This window comes from Ictidomys tridecemlineatus, chromosome 14, assembly GCF_052094955.1.
Source record: "Ictidomys tridecemlineatus isolate mIctTri1 chromosome 14, mIctTri1.hap1, whole genome shotgun sequence".
NCBI classification, from domain to species: Eukaryota; Metazoa; Chordata; class Mammalia; order Rodentia; family Sciuridae; genus Ictidomys; species Ictidomys tridecemlineatus.
In genome coordinates this window covers 47,283,632-47,301,098 of record NC_135490.1, presented here as the reverse complement: position 1 = coordinate 47,301,098, position 17,467 = coordinate 47,283,632, and the positions used below count along the sequence as shown (strand labels likewise).

The window sequence follows — 17,467 nt, the reverse complement described above, 5'->3', positions numbered from 1 at the left end:
TCTTCCCCTATAAATTTGGGACATTAAAGAGACATAGAGGTTATCTGGTTCAAATCCCTCTTCTGAAGAAGACAGATTCATTAAGGTATGTAGAGCATATTGGTCAAAATAACCAAGACAGGATCCCAGCTCAGTTCTGATTATCAGAACAGTGCCCTTCGTCATACTATCACAGAATCTTTCTGCACTGGTGTGATAACAGGGTAGAACTAGAGACAGGAGAATGGTGGGCAGCAAAAGAAGGAAGAGGAGGGAATGCAAAACAACATGGATTCTTCATTAGTTTCACAATTTTGCTCAACAAAGGGCTTATTTGAGTCCTTGTTCCACCATTATTAGTCTGGAGCAAATGACTTGAATGTTTCTCTGAGATGCTTTAAAAAAAAAACATACTATATTATTTATTTATTTATTTTAACTTTTAAGCTTAAAAAAAATGTTTTGTAGTTGTATATGAATGGAATGCCTTTATTTTATTTGTTTATTTTTATGTGATACTAGGATCAAACCCAGCACCTCACACATGCTAGGCAAGCACTCTGCCACTGAGCTACAGCCCCAGCCCTGGCATGCTTTTTTATCATTCAAGTTTGTCATAAATATTAAAAGTAATTCTTTATGTAGACCATCTTCCAACTTTCTCTAGTGAGAAGCCTGGGCTCAGTCAATCCTTTGTTTCCATTACTTTGTATGTACAATCCTTTCTTTAACTAGCCAACACGTGCTTTATTTCCTCAGCAAACAGAGGAAAACACTTCAAACAAGACATTTCTAGAAAATTGGAATTCTCTGCTCAGAATGTAACAAAAGTTTGCAAAAATATTTCTGCTGTGTTTGAGCTTCCTAAAATAAGATTCCCCAAAAAAAGACATTTTGAAGTGGTTCAGTCCTAAAGATGTTCTTTATTTTGAATTATGAATCTATAAATTTCTAGGAATTTCTCCTAAGAAAATAATCATAAATGTTATGCATGTTTATATTGCATTGCTTTTTATGAGAGAAAACCAAGACTATCTAGCAATTGGATTAGAAGCAATCTCACAACATATTGTTAAAATTAATTATGATAATCTACATAGACTAATACTATGCAGCCTCTTAAAATTAGGCTATTAGAAAACATTTATAGTTAAGTTGCAAAGTTTAAAAATATGTCATAAAATAGAATATGTCATACGGTGCTACATTGTAAGTATATGTTCATCTGTCTATATGTTTCAAATAAAGTTATAAACCATGTTGTTAACTGTGAATTGTCTTTGGGTTATTGGTTTGTAGGTAATCTGTTTTGTCCTGTGCACTTTAAATATAGTGAGGGTAGAGAAAAAACTATTCTTCACTGCGTGTAGGTTGGTCACAGGATCAATTTTGATCAATGGAATGTAGAAAAAGTGACCTACTTACATCCCTGGCTTTAGACAATTTTGAGCAATCCTCTTTCCCTCTGCTTGTTGATGCAGAGTCTAGCTGAGATGCTAAGAATGTTGCAACACAGCAATGTGGAACGATCCTGGATCCCTTAGTCACTGCCCTAGGGGAGTCATCAAACAGAGCCACCTGCTTAGAAACATCCACATTGAGTGAGTGAGAAATAAATGTTTATGATTTTGAGGTTGTTTGTTATAGGAGCCAATGTTAATTAGCCTGACTAATACGGTTTCCAAGTTTTCTATGCATTACTTTTGAAATTAGACAAACAAGTTATTTAAAAAGAATAATTGTCCATTCTTCTTCTTCTATGGGACACCCACTGTGTTAGGGAATTAAGGAAAATATCTCTTTTAATACTTGCATACAAAGGGGTAATCACCCTCCTACCTCTCCCATGCCACGTTCAAGGATACAGAAGTAACCTGGAAGTATTTTGGCAAACGTGCCATTCCTCTGCATCTGTACAGTCATCAGTTATTTGAAGACTTAAGCTGTTTTACCAGAAACCTGGGGAGCAGAACTGCAGAGCCACAGAAATCACAGGCAGACACGAGTTCTGTTTTGCCTTAGGCCCAGCATATGGTTTTGGAGAAATATTTACCATAGATGGTTCTCACTCTGCAATTTTACTTAAGTCCATGAGTTGCTCGATGTGAACATGAAAGTGGTATCTGTGGAATAACTTTTAATAGAAGGTGATGGCAGCATGGCAGGTGAATGTCCACTTGGGCTGGACCTGGTCCAGGCACCTTCTTCCCTTTCCAGAATTCCACAGCCCCTCACCCTCTGGCTGCCATTTGTAATGCCCACACCTGATACATGTGCATTGGTATGAAAGTGTGATTTCAGTGAAAGGGTAGCCAGCTGGCTCTGTGACTTACAAACCCTGGCCTGGGCACTGTGGGAAGAGAGCCAGGGCATGCAGCAGGAGAAAATGAATAAAGCTGAACTTGAGAGACCTGCTGCCTCCCAGATGCTGTTCTGGGCATTTTTCATCCTCCCAGTAACCCAGAGGGTGGGCTTGATTATCCTCAGTTTACACTAAAAAAAGGAAGCCTAGAAACTTAAATGACTCATTACCATCATCATGAGGTGGCCCATGTCTGCTATCTGATTCCTTTTATCCCTTTCCTTTCCTTTATAAGAAAGATTAAAGTATTCAACTAAGAACCACGGGGGATATTTCAATTATTAGTTTCAGAATTCAGTAAAAAAAATCTATCAACATTTTCCTACCTGCCAACCCCCTTGTGACATTTTCTTTTTAGGTATTTGTTTAAATATCTCCTAACTTTTTGTCTCTGGTCTCATTAATTTTCCCCCTGCTGCCACATTGGGTTGGAACTAATTGAATGACCTTGAGGCCTGAGCACAAGAACATTGGCTGACACGTTTATGCCCCAGAGTCATTGCAGATCCTGGTTTTCTAGATGAAAATTGTCACTGGAGCAAGCTAACCTTCCCTACTTCAGGTCCCCTGTCTTCACCTTCAATGTTCAAAGGTAATAGGTTGAGGTATTCTTGAGCCTGTGCCTTACTTTCTCTTTCTGTTTTTTTTTCTTTGCAACCCCACCACCCCCCAGTTTAGCCTTCACTCGAGGCCATCATGATGAACCCTCTGCAGGAAGGCTTTCCTTCAAGGTTAAGTACAAACATCTCACTCCCTCTAATACTTTCAGCTCTGCCTTAGAAATTGTGCTGATGTTCATGACTGAGAGACTTTGAAGATTCTGGAAGAATTTAGGGACAGTCTTTTTTTCCCCAAGTAGGTAAGGTATTATTTGAAGAGAACTTTCACTAAAAATTTACATTTGAAAGGAAGATAACAAGTCTGTACTGTAGACACCATTGATTCTTGTTGAACATAAAGATGTCAATAGTTAGAGCTGTGAGCTCTTGAGTGAGCAAATCCGGCTATTGAGTTCTACTTTGGGGGATAGAGGTCCATTTCCATGTCCTCCAGGACATGTCTCAGGAGATTAGTGGGGAAGGTATTATTCCCCCCTTGGACCTATACAATTCCCGCATCCCCTTTTCATTGACACCCATCCATCGTCAGAGGATTTCTTTAGACTTTGGGAAACCACAGCCCTTGTGGCTGACTGTCATCGGAGCCCAGTCTCCATTGCACTCTTCAATAGCTTCTGTTCCTCTTTGCTTTCTTTGTTCACAGCAGACACTTCCCCTGCAGTGGCAAAGATAGCTCCATGTTTATCCAGGATCCTTGACCCTGAGCTTTCCTGATCCCAGAGAAGAAAGTTCCCTACCACTTCTCAAAGTTGACATGTCAAACTGTAAGGAAGGCCCTGATTGGCTATCCTTGGGTTATGTGCCCATTTCTGAGCAATTCATAACCACCTTAGAGTTGAATTGCTACAATAAGCCAGGCCAGGTCACAGATGTACCCCTCCAGCAGGGCATAAGAAAGGGAAGGCTGACCTGGCTGGCCTACCTGAGCCGTCTGGAATGGAGTCTCACAGGAGAGAAGGTTTCTGCAGCAGTGGAGGGCTGAAAGAGACCTGGGAAGGCAAAGGAAACACTGGTGGGTACATGATGTGCATGTTAAGCACGGAGTAAACATTGTGGTTTTCTCAAGGATGTTGATGCTTCAGAATATCTGGCATGTGGGAGTGCCTTTGGAGTTACAAAACTGTGCTAAGTACTTATTTTCATTAACCTTCTCTTTCAGATGCTATAGGTCTTAATATCACTTTCTTTTTCCCCCCCTCCCGAGTAAAAGTTCCACAGATGTTTGCATTCAGGCTTAAATTTCATTCACTCTGTTTTCTATAATGCTGCTTGGGAATTAGACAATCCTTCTTATGTGCTTTTCTGAGATTTGGCAAAACCCAGGGATGAATTTCTTGCTTTTGTCTTTCTTGCCATGGGAGAATTGAAAGCAGTAGCTTTTGTCCAATGAAATTATTTTTTTTCTTTTATTAAAAAAAAGGATTTAAAAGAACATCAACCTGGGCCAATAGCCAGGGAACACTCTCCCCCACTTCTTTTTCTGCTTTTCTTTCATTTCTGATAATTCCAAATCTGGCTTGCCTAGCCACTGCCCACTGTCATCTCTCCTTCTGTTCCTTTTCTTCCTGACCTCAGAGAACACCAAAGCTTTAGAGGCCCAAGCAGGGCTTTATTCTGCAGCCTTTCTCTCCTCATTCCTTTTATTGTCAGGTTCTTGAAATTCTCTCCACAATTGAATCAGGGTCCTGTGAGAACTCTTCTCACATGGAATGGACATCTCTAGGTGGTTTATTCTCCAGGGTCCTGGAGGACATGGAGATGCAGGTATGAGCTAGGATATAATGTATGCATGTGTATTCTATTGTTTGGATCATAAATGTCCCCAAAAGGTCCATATCTCCAGGACCTTTAAAAACTTGGTTTCCAACCTGTGGTTCTATTGGTTGCTCTTAAAAGGTGGGGCCTCATGGTAAGTCTTTGAACATAGTGGGAACTTGGCCCCTTCTTCTTCCTTGGTTTCCCTTCCCAGACATAAGGTAAGCAGTTCTGCTCTGCTACATGCTTCTGCCATGATGTTCTGCCCCACCATGTGTCAAAGCAAAGGGGTCAACCAGCCATAGACTGAAGCGTCTGAACTGTGAGCCCAAGTAAACCTTTCCTCTTTGTAAGTTGATTTATTCAGATTCTTGTCATAAGAAGGGGAAACTGGCTAATACAGTATGTATTTGTGAAAATACCATTAGAGTCTATCTGAAGATGTTAATGATCCCACAGATAACCAAAAAGGATGTCCCCAATGCACCCAATCTCCCATTTCATTGTAGCTATGAACACCCAATTTTGACTAACATTGCCTTCTTTTATAAACAGGAGCGCATTGATTTCTTTTATAATTAAGAGTTCTAGACCTTGTCTTACTTAATAACTACCAGTTTAGAGTACTAAATTTCACATAAGTTACCTCTTTTAATCTCCTAAGCACTTGAGGGGCTAGGTGTTATCATTCTCATTTTATCAGAATGTAGACCGAGACTAAAAGAAGTTACATTCCTTGATCAGTTTATACAGCTAGTAAATTGCACATTTGGGGTTTGAACATACATTAATTCCACTAAATTCTATTGCCTCACAGTCATAAGTTGGACAGCTACACATGTGTGTGATTTCTGCTATCGGAAGAGCCCTGCTCCCACAAGATCTCCTTTTTACCTTATACACCACATCACAAACCAAAATTAAAATTACCAATTCCCCCTCCCTCCCTCTCTCCAACCCCCTCCACTTAAATTATTAGTTAAGATGTTGTGAAAGAGAAAGATATTGATCACTAAGAATTCATGGGTTCTCCTCGGTCTTCAGCCCTGCCATAGCAGTAAAGTGGGGGTCTAGTTCCAGCCAGTTGGCTATGAGAATGGAATGTGTTCATTCTTATGCTAAGTATGTTTCTTCCATCTATTTTGAATCAGTCATCGTTCCCAAGAGAACATATCTATATATTTTATTGGATATTTTTTTGAATTCTCAAACTATGTCCAAATGCTACCATGCCAATGATCTTAAATGCTGGAAAATTTTGGATTAAGCCCTGGCCACAGCCTATATATTCCTGCATATTTCTCTGGTCTGTCTCAATTTCTTCTAGATCTATGACTGAACTACTATGTTTCTGAGATCAAAGTCTCTGTAGACTCCACTTGCTTGTATTATGAATGATCTGTCTCTCTAAAGAGATTTTATTTTCTTGAAACAGTTAACACCATAATTCAGCTACATAGTCCCAATTTCTATTTCAGTGTCTGAAATATAATTCATGCATGAAAGGTTTTTCTTAAATAAATTAGTGAGTCTTCAGTCAATCCACAAACTGAAATTCAGTGTTGATAGAATATCTCTGTGAGAGTTTTCTCATCTTAAAGAATAATCACTTTCAAATTTCAAAATCCACTTAATTATTTCCCCATTTGATCTCTTTGACCCTCCACTCTCTACATAGGGCATTCTGGGAAATTTTGTAATAAAATGGGCTAATGTAAAGCATATCCATATTTTCCCTTCTTAAGACTGTTATGATTTAGGAGGTTACATTCCTGACAAATATTGGGCTTTAGATCAAAACTAATAATTGACCACATATCCCATAAGACATCCTACAAGAGCAACAAATGAGTATAGTCACTGGAAACAACAAGGGTATGTTTCCAATTTTATTAAATAGATTTAAAATATGCTACATTTTTATAAAGTGTATTGTCATTTTATTTACTTTATCAGAACTTAGAAAACTTATTTGAAAATGATTGGAAATGGTCCAGCTAAACACAGTCACAATATTTTGTCTGATGTCTTTTATTCCCCATTGTAGTTTTGCCTGAAATAAACAGACACTTTCAATATGATTCCACTGATTTCACAGGTGCTTCAAGCTTTATGACAGGCGTTCATTATCTACATTTGCTGTTGATAAGTCTAGTGGCAATAATGATGGTGGTAGTGATAATAAAAACCAAACTAAGGGCCACCAATTGCCCCCTCCCTCCCTCTCTCCAACCCCCTCCACTCCCCAATGGGTAAGATGGCTGTCTTTCAGCAGCCAAAGGGCACCATGTCAGCCTCTTCCTCTATTGTGATTCCCCATAGCTTTGACATACCTTACAATCAATTTCTTCTTCAGTCTGCAGCTCCATAGATCAGTATTGCTCATGATCTTTGCCTTGCTATGACTTCCTACATCTGTCCCCAGTCCTTGGCTACCTCATGCAAAGTATGCAATTTGGAGCTGGTGATGCCTTTTTTACACACCTACTATCCACCAGGGTTCAGGTGGCTGTGGTGGATCTGTGTCCATTGACACTTACTGTCCTCTTCCTCCTTTGGGGGCTATGGTGACAGCTAAAGTGGCAGCTATATGCACATCCTGGGTAAGCAATTTCTGGTGGGTAAATAGAAGATCACAATGGAGAACTTCAACAATGGCCTGGCCTCCAAGATGAACAAGGTGCACAGCCTAGAGCAGGCAAAGGGTGAACTGAAGGTAAAAATCCTTGACTGATACAAGATGCAGGGGCCAGCCCCTCTTGCAAATACAGATACCATTTCAAGGACCTGAGGGACAACATTCTAGGTGCCACCATTGAGAATTCCAAGATTTTCTTGCAGATTGACAATGCCTGTATGGCTTCAGATGACTTCCAAACTATGTTTGAGGCAGAGCAGGAATTGCAACTGAGTGTCAAGGATGACATCAACGGCCTGCACCGGGTGCTGGACAAGCTGACATGGGTGAGGAGCAACTGGAGATGCAGATCAAAGACCTGAAAGAGGAGCCTGCCTGCCTGAAGAAGAACCGTGGGGAGGAAATTTGTTCTCTGAGGGCCAGGTGGTAGCCAAGTCAGTGTGGAGATTCTTCCCAGGCATTGAGCTAGCCAACACTCTGAAAGACTTGAGAAGCCAATATGAAGTCATGGCTGAGAACCAGAAGGATACTTAAGCCTGGTTTATGAGTTGGACCAAAGAGCTGAACCTGGAGCTCACTTGCTCCAGATGACCAAGTCTGAGGTCACTGACCTGTGAGTACCCTACAGGGTTTTGAAATTAAACCTTATTAATAGCTCAGCCTGAAAAACTCTGGAAGGCACACTGGCAGAGACCAAGGCCCACTTTGGAGCCCAGGAATTGCAACTGGGCACAGACTCAGGTGGTGATCAGTAGCACGGAAGCCCAGATAGGTAACATGCATTCTGATACCAAGTGGAAGAACCATGAGTACCAGCAGCTCATGGATGTCTAGTCTCAGTAGGAGCCACCTACCAGAGCCTGCTAGAGGACTGGGAGCCAACTACAACAATCTGTCCAACCAGCTCAACATATGAGTGCACAGGCTTCTGGGTTCCAACCCTCCTGCAGGGGAATTCCCCTAGGAAGGGGCCTTAGAGTGGAGAAGTCAGGGGCCTTACCACAACTCTGCCCCTGTCTTGCTAATAAAAACTTATGGCCCAAGGGGTGGAGGTACTAGGGGAGGAAGAGGGCCATTCACAAAGAATCTCGGTTGCTGCTTAGTCTGAAAGTCACAGCCAGATTTTTTATGAATGTGCATTAAATAGCTTTAAATTAGGGGGAACATTCACATTTTCAAGGAGGTTATCATTGAAAGGAGAGAAAAAAATTAGGTGGGAATATCTGTTATTTCTTCACTTTTCATGTCTTCCTAATCAAAATTGAAGCATCTTGAGGTTTTGATACATGAGACACATTGGTTCCCCATCTCAGTCTGTTCCCCAAACACAGTGTTCAGCAGTGACTCTAATAATGAATTAGTTATTGGGTTACCCTACTGAATAACTCTGACAGGACAGGTTGGAGAGACATCATTCCATGGGTTGCTGATTAACTTTTCTACACAGATTTTATTTTCCTTTCATTCTCTTTAAACTATTCTGTAACTAAGTTGTATAAAATTTACATTAATGCTAATGGTTATGCCACATAACAAATCCAATCCACTGTATCTGGTGGAGTGCCATCATGTTTGCTCTGTGGGTAGCCCAGTGTTCACATGTATTGATAAACTCATCTTAGCCTTCCTTTACTTCATGTAAACCTGGGTTTCATTCAATTCTCCTTTGTCAGTTGTGACACCATATTGCTTCCCTTATCAATGGATGAGTTAAATAAAAATCTTTGATGGCATTTTATTTTATCTTTGTATGAGAGTCTTGATTATATCTTATTCTAAAAATTATCCTTTAATAACTTGGTAGTTGGTTTGTGTCATAAATTATCTTCTTTCCACCAGGAAGGGCTAGGTAAGGACTCTGATATGAACAAAATAATATTAGAGATTTATTTGTAGTTCTAATCTTATTTTCTAAACCTTCTCTGTATAATTTAAACTGTACTCATTGCCACCTTTTCCTAACAGTAACTAACTTCTAAATAAAGTGTTTTACAAAACATGTTTTCAGCTATTTGAATTGCCAATACCCAATATAATAAATTGAACCAGGACTATTATAACTTCCACTTTGCAGATGAGGAACTGAGGAGGGCATTATCCTGCCTGATATCAACTGAAAAACATATCTTCCAAGGCAAATTCCCAGATCTTTCCAATATATAACCATATCAGCTGCCATACGCTACACTCCTGGTCTGTATTTCACAATGAATTAAAGTTAATTCAATTAATTTAGATGATTTCAGCTCTGAGGATACTTTATTTGAATATGCCAATAAAGTGCAAATTGATATTCAGTTGTGGTTAATTATCACACTAAGCACATTACTCAACTAATCTATAAAGTTGCTACCAGGGTAAAAATGGATATTAGCATATCCATTCGGAAGACAAGAAGCCAACTAACACTTATTAATGACTTGCAATTTGATAGATCTTTTTAGTTATTTTTCATACAATCTCAGAATAACTTTTTGAGGTAAGTTCTATGTCCTCATTGATTATAATAATGTAAACCTGTTTATTGATCACTCATATATTATCAGGTATAATCAAATAATATAATCTGTAATCCTATTAGGTTGGTTGCATAAGTGAAACATAAATCACAGGAACCTTGAGAAATGTTTCCATGGTCATATAGGTAGGTTTGAACTTGGATGCAAAGCTCATATTCTTTTATTTTTATTAGTTGCTTAAGACAATACAATGATCTTGACATATTATACATTTGATTCAAATAGGGTATGAATTCTCATTTTTCCACGTGTACAAATTGCAGGATGACATTGTTTATACATATTCTTAACAAGTCTGTAGTGATTCAGAGGAGTAAACATTACTGTTTGGTGGATTAATAAGGCAGTGTCCATTATACATGAGACTGTATACTCTGAATTATGAAGAGTAAATGGTGCCTCTGTCCTGGGTTTTGGGGAGCTTATTGGGATGTGGGGTCAAGGGAACAAATGAAAATTGGAAGAATTGGGGCAAGGAGAAACATGAGCTTGTCTAGAAATAACAGGGGGATTTCTTTTCCAGAGAAAAGAAACTAGAGACCTAAGACATGAAATCAAGAGGGTTAACTTCCTGTTTTTTCCGGTCTTGTCAAAACATGAAGAGGTTAGGGAACATAACAATTGAAACAACCCAAAGAGCTTTGATGTTTCCTTTGGAGCTGGGTCAGGTACAAGGCTCCGTGTTGAAGCCTGCAAGTTAGGTCAACAGGCACCAGAGAGAACACAGAGCTCCTTTGCTCCTCTCCAGCTTTGGACAATGGCCTTGTGATTGGCATGGGCCAAACAGGAGGAGTTGAACCTGCCTGGGTGGAGAGAAGTCAGAGAACCCCTTGCTAATGTATATGTGGTGCAGCTTCCTAGATAAAGAGATGCCGGTTCAGGGAGTTGCAAAGACCAACTTTGGCAAATTGTGAGGAACTGGAGAGGCTGGGAGAGGTGGTAGGCCTCTATTTTTTGTCAAAAGTAGAAAAATCTGGAGGCCTGGGAGCCAGAGCAAGACTCTGGAAGGTATGGTTGGAAAGAAAAGGGTATGAGTTTGGGGAAGGGAGTGACCTGGTCACTGGGAGCCATCTGGAATGCACTAAGGACAAATCACAAAACATATCCTTCCTGGGAAGAGAGGCAAATGCAAAATAGATGAAGGGTTTAGATTTTAGCAATTTATTCATAAAGTTAGAGTTCTAAATAGTGCATCTGTGGCAAGAGAAATTAGAGTTTCAAACAGAAGATTAAAGTTTTCTGTCTAAAAGGTCTGAAAGTCTAGGATTCTCTGCTTCTATACTAGATAGCCACTCTCAGATTGGGGCTTTCTAGAAAACACTTTTGCACAAAATGATAAACATAGATGCATTTATTTCCTTTGGACACAACAACATATTGTATTCTAAACACAATATGGAGAATATCACAAGCAAAATACATTTGGAGTATTGATTGACATCCCCTCTCCATTTAGTCTAAACTTTTCCTTTTTGTGAATCAAATGTATAAATCCTCCCATTTCATTCTTAGTTTTTCCTTCCTCTGCCAAACCATGAAAAGGCTTGGTTTTGCAGTGATTTTTTCAAATGCTGAGGAAGGAGAGAAAATTTCCTTTTTTTCATAATACTGGGCTTCTCTTTCCAAAAAGGGACTGGGGCCAGCTTAGCATATCTATATGAGTTATCCTTTTGACCCTTGTTCCTCTTCTGGCAATGGGATTTTTTTCTTTTTCAAATTTCATCCATGGCCATCCATGGTATAATTTAGCAGCAGGTTGAAGAGGGGTGTTTTTGTTTGTTTGTTTGTTTTTTGCTACAGTGTCTGACTGTATTAGTTTTCTTTTGTTTATAAATACAGGTTTTTTAACTTTGTAAAGAAAACAGTTTTCAGCTTTTGTTTTTCTGTGGAATTAAGCATATTCCTACCTCTCCTAGAAGAGGGTATATGAATAAGTGGAAACAAAGGGTGGTTTTTTCTTTCTTAAAAACAAAAAACAATGTAGAATTTTTCTTCTCCTTCAAGAATGGTCATGTGTGCATGTCTGTTCTGAGAACTCAAATACATTGCTTCCTAATAAAGCATTTGCCATGACCAGAAATGAACCCAGAACACTGGCTCACTTACTCAGTTGTTCTGAAAACTTTAACAAAATCTAATTAATTCATTCTTTCTTGTAAGTGCCAGATACAGGGGATCTTCCTTTTTTTTTTTTTAATGTTGTAGCCACTGATTCCCAAGAGAAATAATGAAAGGGCACATAAACTACACTAAAATAAAGACAACAGTTTCTATCATGTCATTTTGTTTCATAAATTTTTATTATCCAGTAAAAATTTAAATGATGACTGTCTTATACCCTGTCCAGTTAGGAGAAAAAAGGGATCAATCATCTCTTAGTATCTATGAGTGATTGGCTGCAGGGATTTCCCCACCCTGATTACTAAATGTTCAGATATGCAATCCCTCAAGTAAAATGCTGTAGTATTTGCATGTAATCTGTACACATCTTCCTGTTACTTTAAATCATCTCTAGATTACTTATAATACTTAACACAATGTAAATGCTATGTAAATAGCTGTCATACTATGTCATTTAGGGAATAAAGATAAAAAAGTTGATACATTTTGTATTAGGGTGTTCCAGAGGCACAAAAACAACAGGAGATATGATTATAAAAAGGGATTTATTAGATTGGCTTACACAACCAGAAGCTGGATAGTCTGCAATGGTCGTCTGCAGGCTGGAGAGCTGGAGGAACAAGTAGCTGTGTGGTCCAAGATGTTGACACCTCAGAACTACAGGGATTAATGATCCTACCCCCAGCCTGAGACCAAAGGCTTCTGAAAACTATCTGGAGAATCACTGGCAGAGTCTGCTTTGAAAGAGTGAAGGAGTGAGAGTCTCGTGTCCTCAGACAAATAAAGCAGCGATCAAGAACGTGTTCAAGAATAATCAAGCTTGCATCAGCTGCTGCTTCCTTGGATGGAATAAAATTCCATCCAAGCCAAGATCCCATTGAATGGTGCTACCCCACTTATGGAGGGCCTCCACTTCAGTTTGCTATCCCACATGCCAATCATCCTAGACACAACCAGAAACCTCTTAATCTCCAGCATATCTTATTCCAATTAAGTCGACCATTTAAATTTTACTTTTTGGTACTGAGGATTGAACCTAGGGGCACTTAACCACTGAGTCACATCCCCAGCCATTTTTAAAATATATATATATTTTTTTTATTTAGAAATAGAGTATTGTTGAATTGATTAGGTCCCCCTAAATTGCTGGGGCTGGCTCTGAAATCAAAATCCTCCTGCCTCGGCCTCCTGAGCTGTTGGGATACAGGTGTGTACCACCGTGTCTGGCTAAGATGCAATCCTTTTAAAAATAGTTTGTTTGTTTTTAACTTGCTTTAGAGGTTTTTCTGATCTCAAATATTTTTAAAGGAAGAGTTCATCACATTTTAGAAGTTGTGTTCCACCCCCCGGGCTAGAAGTCATTTCCCATGCATCTCTAAATGTCAGCTGGGTCTTTACAACAAGAATTTTCCTTTTTCTCGTGCCTCCAAATAAAACCAAATCATTCTCTCCAGGAACTTGCATTAAACTCATTTTCAGCTGTTACTTTTACCCAGGCCTAAAATCTGCATTCTCATACCATTTCTATATCTGATCTGTAGCAGATGACTTTGTTCCTCTCCTCACAGAACATGTGCATATTGCAATTTGACCCCTGGCCCTGCAATGTCTGTCTCAGCACGAGGAGAATCACACATGGATGGGAGATATTTTCCTGGAAGCAGTTCCTCCCCTCGAGAAGTTAGGAACCCTTTAAACTGACAAAGTTACTCTTACTCTATTCTAAGATGACCATGGCTATTCCAGTGCTTGCCCATAAATGGGCATAGAGCTAAGAGTAACTTCTAAGTACAACAGGCACTTAGCAAATTGGAATTCATCAAGGTATCTTTCTTATGCAAAATTTTCAAAATGATATCACTCTTGTGGCTGAGTGACTGAGACCTCTCCTTGGCAGGGTCTACGGAAGGCCAGTGCAAGAGAAGGTCCTGGAACTTGAGGCTTTATTAGTTTCTTGGAAGGTTTGCCTCTGGAAATTTAAGGATCTACCAGACTTGTGTTCCACCCTCATATCCCAGGGCCTTCCACAGTCATTCCCTCTACTGGTGGCAGTTCCCAGCTCCTGGGTGACTCTCCACTTTCTCCTCCCACCATGCCTGAATAGGTGCCTTTCAGCAAGGTACCACTCTTCCGGAAGCCTGGTTTTTGTAGTCATTTAAATGAGTTTTACTTAGAAAACAGTGACTATATAGGCAAATTCAGGGTTAAAGGTGTATCATTATTGGCTAGATAAGAATTTTGGCTTTCATTAGATATATTTTACACATTTAAATATAACTTACATTTCTAACAATAAAGAATTGGATTTTATGCCAGTGTGCCTCTAGTGTATTCTTCTGTTATTTATTGTAATCTTGTGAACATGTGTTGTTGGCCCGAAAATATTTTCTTTATAAGTTAAATAAATAGAAGTTATGAAGGCAAAATTTCATATTAAAAATGAATATGTATACATGTATACATATCGATCGATCTGCATCTATAGTATATCTATATCACCCTAGAAAAAAATTTAAGCACAGAAGAATGTCTGGAAGTTTCTATAGCTTGGTACTTGCTAGAGTAAGTATTCTGGAGAAAAGATAGTAAACAATTTCTTGTCTGTTTTTTTTTTTTCTATAACAATTATGTTACTATTGCATTGTAACAATAAAACATAAAATGAATTTTTAAAATGTATAGTTAAAAACAAAACAAAACAACTCAGGTAGCTTCTCTCTTCCCCCTACTCAGTCACAGATTGACAAAAGAATCCTGGAGATGGAAGATTAAGAAACAGTGACTCGAAACAGGCTGAAAAGTGCGTGAGTCTGTGTGTGTTGGTGTGTGCGTGTGTGCTTGTGTGCATGTGTGCGTGTCTGTGTGTGTGTGTGTGTGTGTGAGAGAGAGAGAGAGAGAGAGAGAGAGAGAGAGAGAGAGAGAGAGAGAGAGAGAGAAGCTATTCAGTGGCCATGCCAGCAGAGTCTGCATTCAGTTTTAGCACTTAGTTTATCTCTGTCCCTCAGGTCATTGAAAGCCTGTTTAACATCTTCAGTTTCCACTTTTATTTAGTCTCTCAGCCCTTTTACAAGTGTTAGTTAGATTTCCAGTACTATAAAGAATGCCTAAGATAAATCAACGTGGAAAGAGACAAGGTTTATTTTGGCTCCCAGTTTCAGCAGTCTACGTGCATGGCTGCCTGGTTTTGTTTCCTGTAATGAGGCAGTAAGTATGCCAGGACAGGAAAGCATGGCAGCCGGAGGCAAAGAGAGAAACAGAAACGGACCCCCCAGTTTCAATATCCCCCTCCAAGGCAGGCCCACTGTGGCCTAACCTCCTAAAGGTGCCACCACCTCCCAACAGTGCTAGAGACCAACCCTTCAATGCATGGGCCATTGGGGGACATGAAAGATTCAAATTATAGTGTAATGATTGAGATACTAGATGTCCCCTCCAAACTCATCTGTTAGACAATGCAAGAAGGTTTAGAGATGAAATGATTGGGTTATGAGAGCTTTAACCTAATTAATGCATTAATCTCCTAATAGGAATTAGCTGGGTGGTAACTAACTCCACAGGTAGGATGTGGCTAGGTCACTGGAGTATGCCTCTGTCCCTGCTCAGTGAGAGCACTCTATGCTTCCTGATGGTCACCTCCTGAGCTGTTTCTCCTCCTCTACACCCTTCTGCCATGATGTTCTGCTTTACTTCCAGTTCAGAGCAATGGAGTCGTCTGTCGATGGACTGAGACCTCTGAAACAGGGAGAGTTTCCTCCTCTAAATTTGTTCTTGTCAGGATTTTTGTCACATATAGCAACAAACCACAGGGTCTTGAGAGGGGAAATCAAAGGATCCCATCAGGACTTGACAGGGGCCTATTACACTCAGTGAAGAAGATCCTCTGAGGATCTTTGGAGATAGGGCGGGAAGAAGGGTCGCTCATGTTCTCCTGGTTGAAATCCTATATAAAGAGGTCTAACTGAATTTGTGACACAGGAATGAAAGAAAGGCAAATGTGAATCAAAGGCCCCATCCCATTATTTCCACCCTAACCTCAGATCCCCTCCCAGCGCCTCTAAAAATCCAGGGAAGCCATTTCACACTACTCTCTAAGACTGTCTTTAAGCCCACCCACCATACACATGCACAGCAATTCTCTCACACTCTCCAGATGAGCCACTTTTGGAGGGTAAGCCTGGCTCAGGGGATAGGGCTGTGGTATACAATGGGAAGCCCTCTCTTCCCCTTCCCACTAGGTGTTTATGATTATGCACAGCTTCCCTCTGGAAAGGAAAGGCATGAAGGCATGTCTCCTTTTAGGGTCTGTGCAGCTTTGAGCTCCTTCTCAGCCCTTTTCATACTATCTGTTACCCCAGACAAACACAGGACTGAGACTGCACCTGTCCTCACAAGTCTACCTGACATGTGGACAAGGACATTCTCACCCCCATGGGTTTCCTGGTCACTAGAAACCACTAGTGTTTTTTCAGCTACTGGTGGTGATAGGGACAATGGTCCAAATATGATGTCTATAAAGCCAGCCAGTCTCTGTGAGGTCAGGGTGTGCTTGGGTTTTGTCTTGTTCAACTGGAGTCCCAGGGGAGTCTTCAATTTAATCACAGTATTCCTTTAATCAGGAAGGAATAGGAGTAGGAGTAGGACTAGCCCATCTCCTCCAGTCTGTTAACACAGACTAATTTACCAAATAGTTATTGAGTCTTGGTCCCATGCCAGATGCTGGGCTTGGCTCTGAAGCAACAGCAGAAAACAACCGAAACTATTCTGTCCTCCATCTGAGGAACACTATTTTGCTTTTGTGGAGGATACATGCATGGTGCTCCTCTTGTCTCTCAATACCCTGCTCTGTGTACAAGGGACCAGGTTCTCCTGATAACCTCCCTGGCAATGGGTGAGGAACTTTTCACTATCTTTATTACACTTCTTACCTCACCTCAACTGTTCCAGGGCCTCGTGGAGCAGGTGAATAAGTTTTAGGACTTTTGGCCAAAATTCCTTTACCAGCAGCTTCATGTATAAAATCAAATCATCCTCTTATTGGTGTGTTATGATTTGGATCTGAAATGTCCCCCAGAGCTTTTATGTTGAAGACTTAACCACCCAAGTAGCAATGTTCAGAGATGAGGATTTTGGAAAGTGACTGGATTCATGAGGCTCAAATCACATCAATGGATTAACCCATTTGATGGATTAATAATTTGAATGGACTACTGTGAAGAGGCAGAAACTGTAGGCAGGAGGGTATAGCTGGAGGAAGTAAGTCACTGGAAGCATTCGCTTGGGACTATATCTTCTCTCTGGTCCCCTCCACATTCTTTCTGCTTCCCAAGTACCATGAGCTGATTAGCTTTCTTCCAAATGATGTTTCTGCCTTGGTGCCAGTTGGACTAAAGTCTCTGAAACCATGAACCAAAATAACTCTTTCTTTACAGCAACAAAACATTGACTAACACCAGAGGTTTGATGTATGTAGGTT

The 17,467-nt window shown here is 40.1% G+C and overlaps 1 long non-coding RNA gene across 1 annotated transcript in view; it reads right to left on the bottom strand.

Annotated features, from left to right (window-relative positions):
* Positions 1–2,659: 2,659 nt before the first annotated feature.
* The window catches only part of LOC144370362 (uncharacterized), a 46,822-nt gene continuing 32,014 nt past the window's right edge, over positions 2,660–17,467 (bottom strand). The window contains exons 2-3 of the long non-coding RNA XR_013430345.1: positions 3,884–3,950; positions 2,660–3,616 (exon numbers count right to left, since the gene is read on the bottom strand). This is a non-coding gene — a long non-coding RNA (uncharacterized LOC144370362). The remainder of the gene's footprint in view (positions 3,617–3,883; positions 3,951–17,467) is intronic.